General features: G+C 43.8%; 1 long non-coding RNA gene across 1 annotated transcript; it reads right to left on the bottom strand.

Moving 5' to 3' along the window:
• Window positions 1-4,009: 4,009 nt before the first annotated feature.
• On the bottom strand, window positions 4,010-6,627 carry LOC119395542 (uncharacterized). The gene is made up of 2 exons (XR_005184230.2): window positions 6,389-6,627; window positions 4,010-4,116 (listed from the first exon to the last, which is right to left on the bottom strand). It is a non-coding gene; the product is annotated as an uncharacterized LOC119395542 (long non-coding RNA).
• Window positions 6,628-10,376: the final 3,749 nt, after the last annotated feature.

Raw genomic sequence — 10,376 nt, 5'->3', positions numbered from 1 at the left:
GCATCATTGGTGTGACACTGTTCAGGAGCAGCAATGTGAAACTACCGTTTGATGTTATGCAGAGTTATGCGTTCTGCCAAATGTGCTGGCCTCAGCTTACATGCCCCCACAGATGTTCTTATATTATTCAATATGGTTTTCATGGGCACACCACGCTCCAGGTCCTCTGCTACGTTGGTTAACCCCGTTGGCCTTTTCTTTGTCACTCATCCTCAAGTGCTGAATTTCTGCTTTATGGCCATAATGCTTTCTTTGGTACCTTACATTTATGGTGATATCTTCAGGTGCCGGGCTCTGAGTGTTCTCCTTCTTCGTCACAGTAATAAATGAAAGACATATCTTACCGGACTTGCAGGTACCCTGACTTTTTTCTCGACGATTACCATGACCTTCCTTTGGCCTAGCCACTCCTGATCTATTAGAGTAGTAGTGGCTCCTCGTTTCCCCACTGGCCAGCTTTTTGGGAGCCGTGTGAAGAACAAACCAACAGTTTGCCTCTTCTGAGCTTTCCATTCACTGAATTCTGTAATACAAATACAACATAGTATCAGAGAGAGACATTAAACCAACGAAAATAGTTCAAAGGCCTTAGACATAGATTACAGGGGCGTAGCCAGGGGGGGGGGGGGTTCAACCCCCCCCCCCCCCCCCCGACATTTTTTCAATTTTGCTTGCGTATATAGGCACGCACACATACAAACGCACGCACGAACATACATAAAGTATGGTTGAACCCCCCCCGAAAAAAATTTCTGGCTACGCCCCTGATAGATTAATGTCAAATGTTTTATTTTGCTCCCTCACTCTCTCTGCTTCACAAAATAAATTAAGTCCTTCAGTTACCCTTCATCTCATTCAGTGCACTGATATTCTTTCTGAAAAACTTCTGAAGCATAAGTTTTTGACCGAGCTTACGAATGTGCTATCAACGGCAAAAAACGACTGGGTGATAAATGTGACATGAGATGAACATGGGTTTTAACAAAAATGGGTCATACAAATGAAGAAACAAAGTGTACGGCTTAACAGCGGAGGTCATCAAAAGGTATTAAAAAAGGCCTTTAAAAGGTTAAAACTTAAAAAGTAAGAACAATAAAAGTCAACAGGTTTTGCAAAAACACAAAATCTTTCTTCGAGAGCACATGTTTTCCAGAGTTTTGTGTGACCTTGCGGAGACCTTGTTGCACAGACTCAAGAAAACCAGTGATGTGCCTCCAAAAAACAGAGATGGGACAAAAACTGCTGTTATCCCATACGTGCACCAAGTGTCACATAGGATTAAGAAGGCTGCAGGATGCGCAGGAGTCAGTGTAGTGTTTACCCGCCCACAACAAACTTTGGAGGCCTGTGCAAGCGTGTAAACGTGAACAGTGAAAGGCCTGACATGCTGCAAGAAGCACACCACGCGGTTTTTGTCTTGCAAATGCGGCATCGTGTAGAAGATTCCGCTCTCTTGTGGATGTGTTTACATCGGCCAAACTGGCCAATGTATTAACGATCGCTTGCGTGAACACGCCAACAATTTAAAAGTCTGACGGCAACATGGCCTTACACTGTGCAGCTTGCGGTTGTAGCCCCTTTCTTGACCAGGCTGTCATAGCTCGAGAAATATATGATGCATCATGTGCAGAACAGCTCGGACCCAGCTGTGTCAGTATGCCCTCTGTGTCACTCTCGAAGAGTCTGCGTTTTTGCAAAACTTTTATTGTTGTTCTCACTTTTTAAGTGTTAACCTTTTCAAGGCCATTTTTAATACCTTTTTACAGCCTCCTTTGTTCAGCCGCATCATTGTTTCTTCATTTGGATGACCCGCTTTTTGTTAAAACTCATGTTCATCTCATGTCGCATTTATCACACAGCCGTTTTTGCCGTTGATAACGCATTCATGAGCTCGGTCAAAAACTTCTGTATGGTATCAAGGGTTTTTTCGCTTTGTCGCCCTGTTTCCATGGGCACGTTACCGCCTGTAATCTTTAGCGAGAAAAAAAAAAAGCGTAAGGAAGAAAAAAAATTATATTTTTTTTTTGATAGTCTTGTTCTGAAGCACTCGATGTTACCATGTGATGAGTGTAGCGCATTAAATGTTAGTTGGAAGTAGCGCTCTATGTGTCGTTTTCACTGTCCCTGTCTTGTGCGCTCACCTGTTTCAACACATCATGTATCCACCGGACATATTTGCTCTGCTTTGTTTTTAGAGGGAAAACAAAAAAGCGACGCAAGCGGCAGTACTTTCAGTGTGATCGAGCAAATTGTGAAAATTAGTGCCTCTGTGCATACTTGTTTTCTTTTTTTTTTTCTACGCGACAAGCACATGCGAATTATAACTAGCTGGCACAGTGAATGCACGTGGAAGCGGTCATATGCTGTACAGCCTCACCACAAAAGATGATAAAAATGCACTGACACTGTCTTTTCCAAAACAGGATGGGTACTGACCTTTATCTTTGTGGAACGCCTGCTGCACGTAGTCGGCGGCGAATTTGTGCGCTGCGATGTGGTGCTCCACATATTTTTCCAGTGAAGACAGGCCAACGCCACAAACGTCGCATTTCATGGGAGTATTGACTTTTGCGGCTACTTGACGACACCGACGACACTTCGTTACACGTGCGCGGAGACAGCGCCGGCGGAGGTGAAGATAATTAGGGACGAAATTCATGAAGCACGTGACATACTAGGCACTCCGTGGCGACACGGGGAAAAGTCAAAACCAACTTAGGGAAAAAAAGTCTTCAAGTGACGTCACACGTGAGTGACGTAGCAGTGACGTCATCTATTGTTCGCGAGAGAGCCCTTACTCCGGCGAAACGCATGTGTTTGAACCCCCCCCCCCCCCCTTGGCTACGCCCCTGGTAGGTAGGTACCGGTAAGTGCAGCCTTCCTCTTGAGGGATAGTGGTAGACTATACCATTCATGATTTGATAATGCTTGCCGAATGAGCCCCATCCCATTCTTATTCTTCTAGTTATTTCACTCTCATGGTCGGCTCCGCGGTTACTACCAGCTGTCCTAAGTAGACAACTTCCAGTGTCTCGCCACCTATCGTAAGCGCTGTTCTCTGCGAAGATTGTTCCACATTACTTTAGTTTTATGCATATTAATTTTCAGACCTACTCTTCTACTTTCCGTATCCAATTCAGTAATCATGATCGAGCTGTAATTCGTCGCCCGCGTTACTCATCAATGCAATGTCATCAGCGAATTGCAGGTTTCTGAGATACTCTCCATTAACTCCTATTCCTAATTCTTCCCAATCTAGGGCCCTGAAAACCTCCTGTAAACACGCGGTGAATAGCATTGGAGAGATCGTGTCTCCCTGCCATACGCCCTTCTTTATTGGGATTCTGTCGCTTTCTTTATGGTACGGTATCCCTAGAATATTGGGCACGAGACTAAAAAGCCACCAAAGGATCACCCAATGTTAGCGGTGTAAGCACATTTCATGGTGGCTACCCTGTGCCATTGAGCGAAAATTTGTTGCAAATTGCAAAATTGCAAAGAGAGCACATGTGGCTAACTGGGAAGATAGGCCGGCACAAGGTTGTGGTGGAGTGGTGGCTACCCTGGTAGCACAAAACATTGCTGCAACATTGTCATAGTGTTGCCTTTCAATGTTGTTACAACGTGGATAATGTCCGCCTTCAGTAGCATTCCCGCAACATTGACAAGAAACATTGCAACAACATTGCTGAATCATTCAGGCAACGTCGCTAAAACATTATATAATATTGCAACAACATTTTATTAACGTTGCTTTCGCAGCATTGCAGCATTAGAGAAACGTTTGCACGCACGCTGCACACCATTCAGGCAGCATTGCTGAAGCATTAAATAATGCTATAAAAATGGTTATTAGCGCTACTGCCACAGTACTGCAACATTAGAAAAAACATTTTCGTGCATCCTGCACCTCACTGAAGGTAGTAGTGATTTTGAACCATTAGGTATCCCTGAACTGACTGTCTTTTTGCAGCACAACAGTCAATCAAAGGTGAGCAGGAAAACAAAATTCTATGGAAGAACACTTTATTGTCCCCGATATGAACACTAATAATCTGATGAATCCTCTTCCCTGATGGACACATCTGGCATGCAGGCTCCGATGTCGCTCGGCTGCTGAAAAAATTAAATTATATTCATGCATTAGTCTTAACAGAAGTCATTCATTAGGCTCATTATAATAATTTGTGCCCCCATCAACATGTCACGGTTTTAAAAGAATACCACCACAAAAATTAGGCAAAGAGTTTTTTTTCCGGCAGCTGTTGATGTCACCTTTAAACACAAACATATATTTTTCCAGGGAGTTGTATAATTCACAGCCCTTTCAAAAATGTGCATGAAGAGTAGTGTAGCTCTTGCGTTTGAAAAAGATACTCGTGTCACCAGAAGTGGCAATCCCTAGTATGAAATTTTTTAGCCCACTAGCGAGCCCAATGTTATGCTGGCGGGAGGCCACGTGGCAACTGCATCTTCAAGATTACGTGTGAAGCAGTGCAGAGAGACAAGGCACAAAAGGAACGAAGCAACAGGACACCGCTGCATTCGCAAGTAGTTTATTTTGAAAAAACAAGGCTATTACATATATACCAGCGTACTACGTGTGACAATGACTCAAGTTATAACAGTCTCCGGTGATCTTCCAAAAAAAGACTTCACAATCACTCAGAACAACGGACGCTTGGCTGATACAATCACCTTTTCTTTTGGGGACGTGGAAAGTCTCGATCACTTCCCTGGTCAGCTGATCCTTGTGATTGGAAAGTATCTCAGTTTCAGGGAAAAGCGGCGTCCAACCACATTCCAAGCAATTTCGTTCAATGTGTGAATGAACATTGTTTGTTAGTGATCTCTTGTGTTCTGAAAGCCGTGTGTTAACGATCAATAACAAACAATGTTCATTCACACATTAAACGACATTGCTTGGAATGTGGTTGCATGCCGCTTTTCTGTGAAACTGAGATACTTTCTAATCACAAGGATCAGCTGACCAGGGAAGTGATGGAGGCTTTCCACGTCCCTAAAAGAAAAGGTGATTGAATCAGCCAAGCATTGGTTGTTCTGAGCGATTGTGAAGTCTTTTTTGGAAGATCACCGGAAACTGTTATAACTTGAGTCACTGTCACACGTGGTACACTGGTATGTATGTATATAACCTTGTTTTCTTCAAAATAAACTAGTTGCGAGTGCAGCGGTGTCCTGTCGTTTCGTTTTTTTTTTTGTGCCTTGTCTTCGTGCGCTGCTACACATGTAAACATGAACTATCACCAACTCGCCGAACTTTCAACTTCATCTTCAAGAGCTGCAAAATTTGTATTCAACAAGGGCACTTGCTATCCTCCTTTGTACTAGTGAGTGGTGAATGGACTAGGCTTTCACAAGCACGGGCGCATTGCATTTGTGTACATGCTTCACAGTGACCTAGAACTGCATTCCACTGCTACGCACAAGGCAGCGGGTTCAATTCCCGGCCACGCTGGCCATATCTTGTGGGAGCCACAATGCACACATGCTTGTGTACTTCTGCTGCTCCTGGCATGTGTTTTCAACGTGTCACATCAAAAGGCAATAAGATATGTTGCACTCTTGAATTAAGGAGACGTGGTACCTTAAAACATTTCTTTAATTCTTGATCGATTTTGACGGAAATTGGAAAGTTTAAGAATATTTGTGTGCGAATTTTAAATATGCAATTGTTATTTTTTTCTATGATAAGTAGTTTCCAGGATATCAGACAAATACTTCTTTGTTTAATGCCTAATTAGCTAATTAACGGCAACCTGCACTAATGTGCAATCCACAGAATACATTCAGAATGTAGTGTGCCGTAAAGTATAAATCATTGCTTTAGGCCATTTCCAAGCAGAGTCGCGGGCTGTTGCACCCGATTTAAAAAATGCCCTCATTAATACTCGAAACAAAACCTTCATTTATGACATTTCCTCATGAAAGTACTACAACAAAATTTGCCTCATGACACATATCGCATCTACTTATATTAGAAGCAAAAAAAAGAAATCAATGATAACCCAGGTATAACAAAAGATATTGCTCCTCCATCACAGGAAGAGCATGAAAAATTGTTTGCTGTTCGCCTTCAATTTAAAGGGCAGGATGCATGATTTTGGTTTTTTAAAGTAAGATATGGATAACAAATGACAGTATGCTACTGTATGCAGCAATGAAAATTTGTAACCAGGTGCAGAATGATGTCAGGAATGTGAAAAGATGAAAAGACAATGACAGAAGAAAGACAAAAATGTTTGTCACAACAAGCAGTTTCTTTGTGTAACAAAGAAAATGTTAAGGCTAGCAAGCCACATAATCAAGGCACATAATTAGGACTTAGTAAAGTTAAGTAGTGTTGCAGAAGAAAGGCATTGGGTACCATTTCTGAATCCTTGAAGGAGCATAGCCCAGCCAGTCTGCAGCACATGAACGTTTCGTACATTTTCGGCAATCCGCCGCCGTCTCGGACGAGATGACACTTCACCAATGGCCGCGTCTCCTGCGCGCGGGTGGCAGGAGACGGTAGGTGGGGTAAAGCGTTGGCCGGCCCTACTGCGACCCTCGTGAAAATAGCGCTTCGTTATTCTGACCCGGGTCAGAATGGCCGCGTCTCCTGCGCGCGGGTGGCAGGAGACGGTAGGTGGGGTAAAGCGTTCGGTTCACCCATATAGCCGCTTAAAACCGACTTGACTTGGCTTGAAGTGTATAAGTAGGTGGCGGCAGAGTAGCGTTCAGGCCGCCGTTTATTTCTGCGTGGTGTGGTGGGTGTTGGCAGTGACGGCACTACTGGTGTTGGTTTTGAGCGTGAACTGTGTGCGCGAGAACCGCCTCTGGCCGTGGTGTAACCGTGGGCAGCCGTGGGGACGTGGTCGCGTTGTGTAAAGTGTTGTAGAAAGTTATTCATGTGCAAGTCGTTGCCGCTTTTGTTTCTGCGATGTCCCCGTGTTCAGTGGACCGCCGCCAAATCTATAAGCAACGATAACGAGCGTGAGATAAAGAAAGGCCATGTGTATGCGATTTGTGAATGTCTGTAATAGTAGTGGTTCTTGATGGAAAGGAAGAACGGAGTGTCTAGCGCGTTACGTCTGGACGTTGCAGTTACGTCTGGACGTAAATCTTAAAGTTACGTCCAGCGTGAGATCAGACGCACCGAACCGATCGGCTCTAGTGGCGCAGCGGGCTAGTACGTGTCGTGCTCGGATCTGCGAGGACGTTGGTTCGAACCTCGCTGTTGTCCTTCTCTCTCTTTTTTTATTAAGTGCTCCACGGGCGCCGTAATATTTTTTGTTTAAGGAAATCGCCTTGGTGGCAGCGGTGGACGCCCCAGCCCACGTCGCGCTCCGTACTCTTGCTGTAGTGACACCAGCCACTCGAGCAAAATAGTGGAGCGACGACGGCGCACCGCGAAGCGACAGCGTCCCAGTGACACGAGCCAACCACTGAGACTGGCAAGACAATTATTAAACTTAAGTGCGCATTGTGAATCACACGGTGGACGTAACTTTAGCAGCTGATTATGGCTCCGTGCGTCGTCTGCTAGCCACACCGTGTTCGCTAGTGTGCGAACGTCCTGCGCGCGTCCTCAGAGGGCAGCCTATTCCGTTGTGTTAGCACAGCATCAAATGCTTGTACGTATGTCTGCACGATATAAACAAGCATTTCAATTTCCAAGGCTTGTATGCAGATTAATAAGTGAGCAAGACACGCAAATTGGGCGAGTTGGTGAGGTTCCATGGTAAAAATATAATGCAGCGCTTTTTTAAACACAAGACGAAGGAATGGAGGGACACATACGTCTCTTCTTTCCTTCGTCTTGTGTTTAAAAAAGCGCTGTTTTATATTTTTAATAAGTGAGTGCATGCACGTGTCGGTATGGAGGTGTGAATGCAGAATTTTTGAGACACAATTATTATTTTATTTTATTTATTTAATACCCATAGCGCCCATACAGGCACTACGTACAGTGGGGGGGGAGCGGTACAGAAGAAGAACAAGCATGAAAGTTGCAGGTGCAAATGAAAATGTAGATTATTCTACGCCGACACAAACGTACACAGCTGCGTCGAACACAGCTACATCAAAAATGTCGTATACATTGGGAAAACAATCTAAAATAAACAGAAAGCACAGTGATAATAGTTAATGGCAATGCGAACAGTAATTACAACAAAGCGCGGCAGTGGTAAATATATAGTACAGCACAAGATGCAAAGGAAGCACTAAAAGGATACAGTATATATCATGGTGATTACCAGGCGTACGCATGACTTCTTTTAAGGCTCAGTGGTCAAAAGATTCAATCATTTTTATTGCAGAAAAGAATGCGTCATTAGACGAAATTCCTACAATTGGGGAAGGAAGTCGATTCCACTGACTGATAGTTCTGGGAAAAAAAGAGTTGCTGAAGGACGATGTATTGCATTTATATTCTCTTATCTTAATTGTGTTCGTGATCTTTGCGTGCTGATGTGTAGTGAGGCCGGTTAATGTATACGTCACGGGGAATTCGAGTATGAAATTGATATATGCTGTGTAATAGCTTCAGTCGAAATGACGCTCTTCGCATGCTGCAGAGACTTCCATTTTAATATCGCCTTAGATTCCGTTGAACTAAACTGTCTGTCATACATGGGTATATTAAGCACATATCTTGCCGCCATGGACTGAAATTTTTCTAATCTTTCTTTGTTTGATGCTGTTGAAGGGTCCCACACGCAGCACGCGTATTCCAGCACTGATCTTACGTATGTTTTATATAATAACTCCCGGGTTTGCTGTGGAAATGCACGTGTATTTCGTCGCAAAAATCCCAAACTCCGACAAGCTTTACCTACGGTATAATCCACATGCCGACTCCATGATAAAGAGGGGCAAAAGTAAACGCCTAGGTATTTGTATTCGCACTCCATTTTTACCGGTGAGCAGTTTATTGTGTATTCGAATTCACCTGGACTTTTTTTTTTTTTCTGGTGAACCTCATGCACACCGTTTTCTTAAGCTTCAGTTTCATTTCCCATCGCTCACACCATGCGTGTATCGCACATAAGTCATTTTGGATCACAGATCAGTCAGTTTCAGAGGTAATTTTGCGGTATAATATGCAGTCATCTGCAAATAGCCTAATATGATATTGTACGTTTTCGTTAATCTCATTGATATAAAGTAAGAAAAGAAGGGGTCCCAGTACTGATCCCTGAGGCACCCCTGACGTAACATCAGTTATTGCAGACTGTTCGCCGTTTACAACTGCGCATTGTCGCCTCTCACGTAAATATTCAGCAACCCATGCAATAACTTGGGGATTAATGTCAAAGCTGGACAGCTTTTGCAGTAATAAGTAGTGCGAAACGGTGTAGAACGCCTTCTGAAAGTCGAGGAAAATACAATCAACCGAAGAGTTATCGTCCAGTGCTGCTGCTAAAACATGTGTGAACTCTACCAGTTGTGTGACGCACGATAGTTCATGTCTAAATCCGTGCTGGTTTGAGTTCAATAAAGAATTACTATCTATATGCTTAACAATGGCGGTATATAAAACGTGTTCAAGAATTTTGCAGCACACAGAAGTGAGTGAAATGGGGCGGTAGTTATTGATAACGTTGCGCGGGCCAGATTGAGCAACCGATGCCATTTTCCAGTCAGTCGGGAGAGAACTGTGTTTTAAGGACTTTTCGTAAATGACTGTTCGCAATCTCGTGAAGTGTTGGCGATTTAGAAATCCTTGTGATACCAAGCAAAGGCCGGTTAGCAGTAAAAAAGACCTCAAGTCACGCACTTCTAGAGAGGTACACGGAATCATGCAAACAGAAAAGCAGAGTGCACAGAGTTCCACTTCAACTATAATTACACAGAAATACAGGCTTTTTTTTTTTTTGTAGCCGCTACAGCAAGAAGTATATTGGTTCAGTCGCACAACACCATTTATATTGTAGTATGGACAGAACACAACCTAAGCACGTACAAATAAAGCAAGAAAAAAAAAAAAAACATCGAGCACAGTGGAAAACACGACTGTCGCCGAAGGCCAGTACCCCATTGATTGGCGGATTGCACTTCTCACACACGTAATAGGAACGTTAGGACGGCTTCGTGCATTAATGTGGCAATGGAGGGCGTATATACCACCATTGGGCTGTAGTCAACGCGCTTTCTTGGATATGTGCAACACTTAATTGGATATGTGCCGCCGACCGCCCATCCATACTATGTATACACTGCTAACGCCGCGACGGTGAGCCCAATCTCGCAACAATGTGTTGCGAGTAGGCCAAGTAGGCTGCACCAACATAACTGGACGGAAGGAGGCTTTCTAAAGACGACATTTATGTGTACACACGCGGGGCAGCTGTACCGATTGTTATTGTATG

The sequence above is a fragment of the Rhipicephalus sanguineus genome, chromosome 6 (assembly GCF_013339695.2).
Source record: "Rhipicephalus sanguineus isolate Rsan-2018 chromosome 6, BIME_Rsan_1.4, whole genome shotgun sequence".
In the NCBI taxonomy this organism is placed as follows: Eukaryota; Metazoa; Arthropoda; class Arachnida; order Ixodida; family Ixodidae; genus Rhipicephalus; species Rhipicephalus sanguineus.
This window is presented reverse-complemented; position numbering and strand designations above follow the sequence as displayed.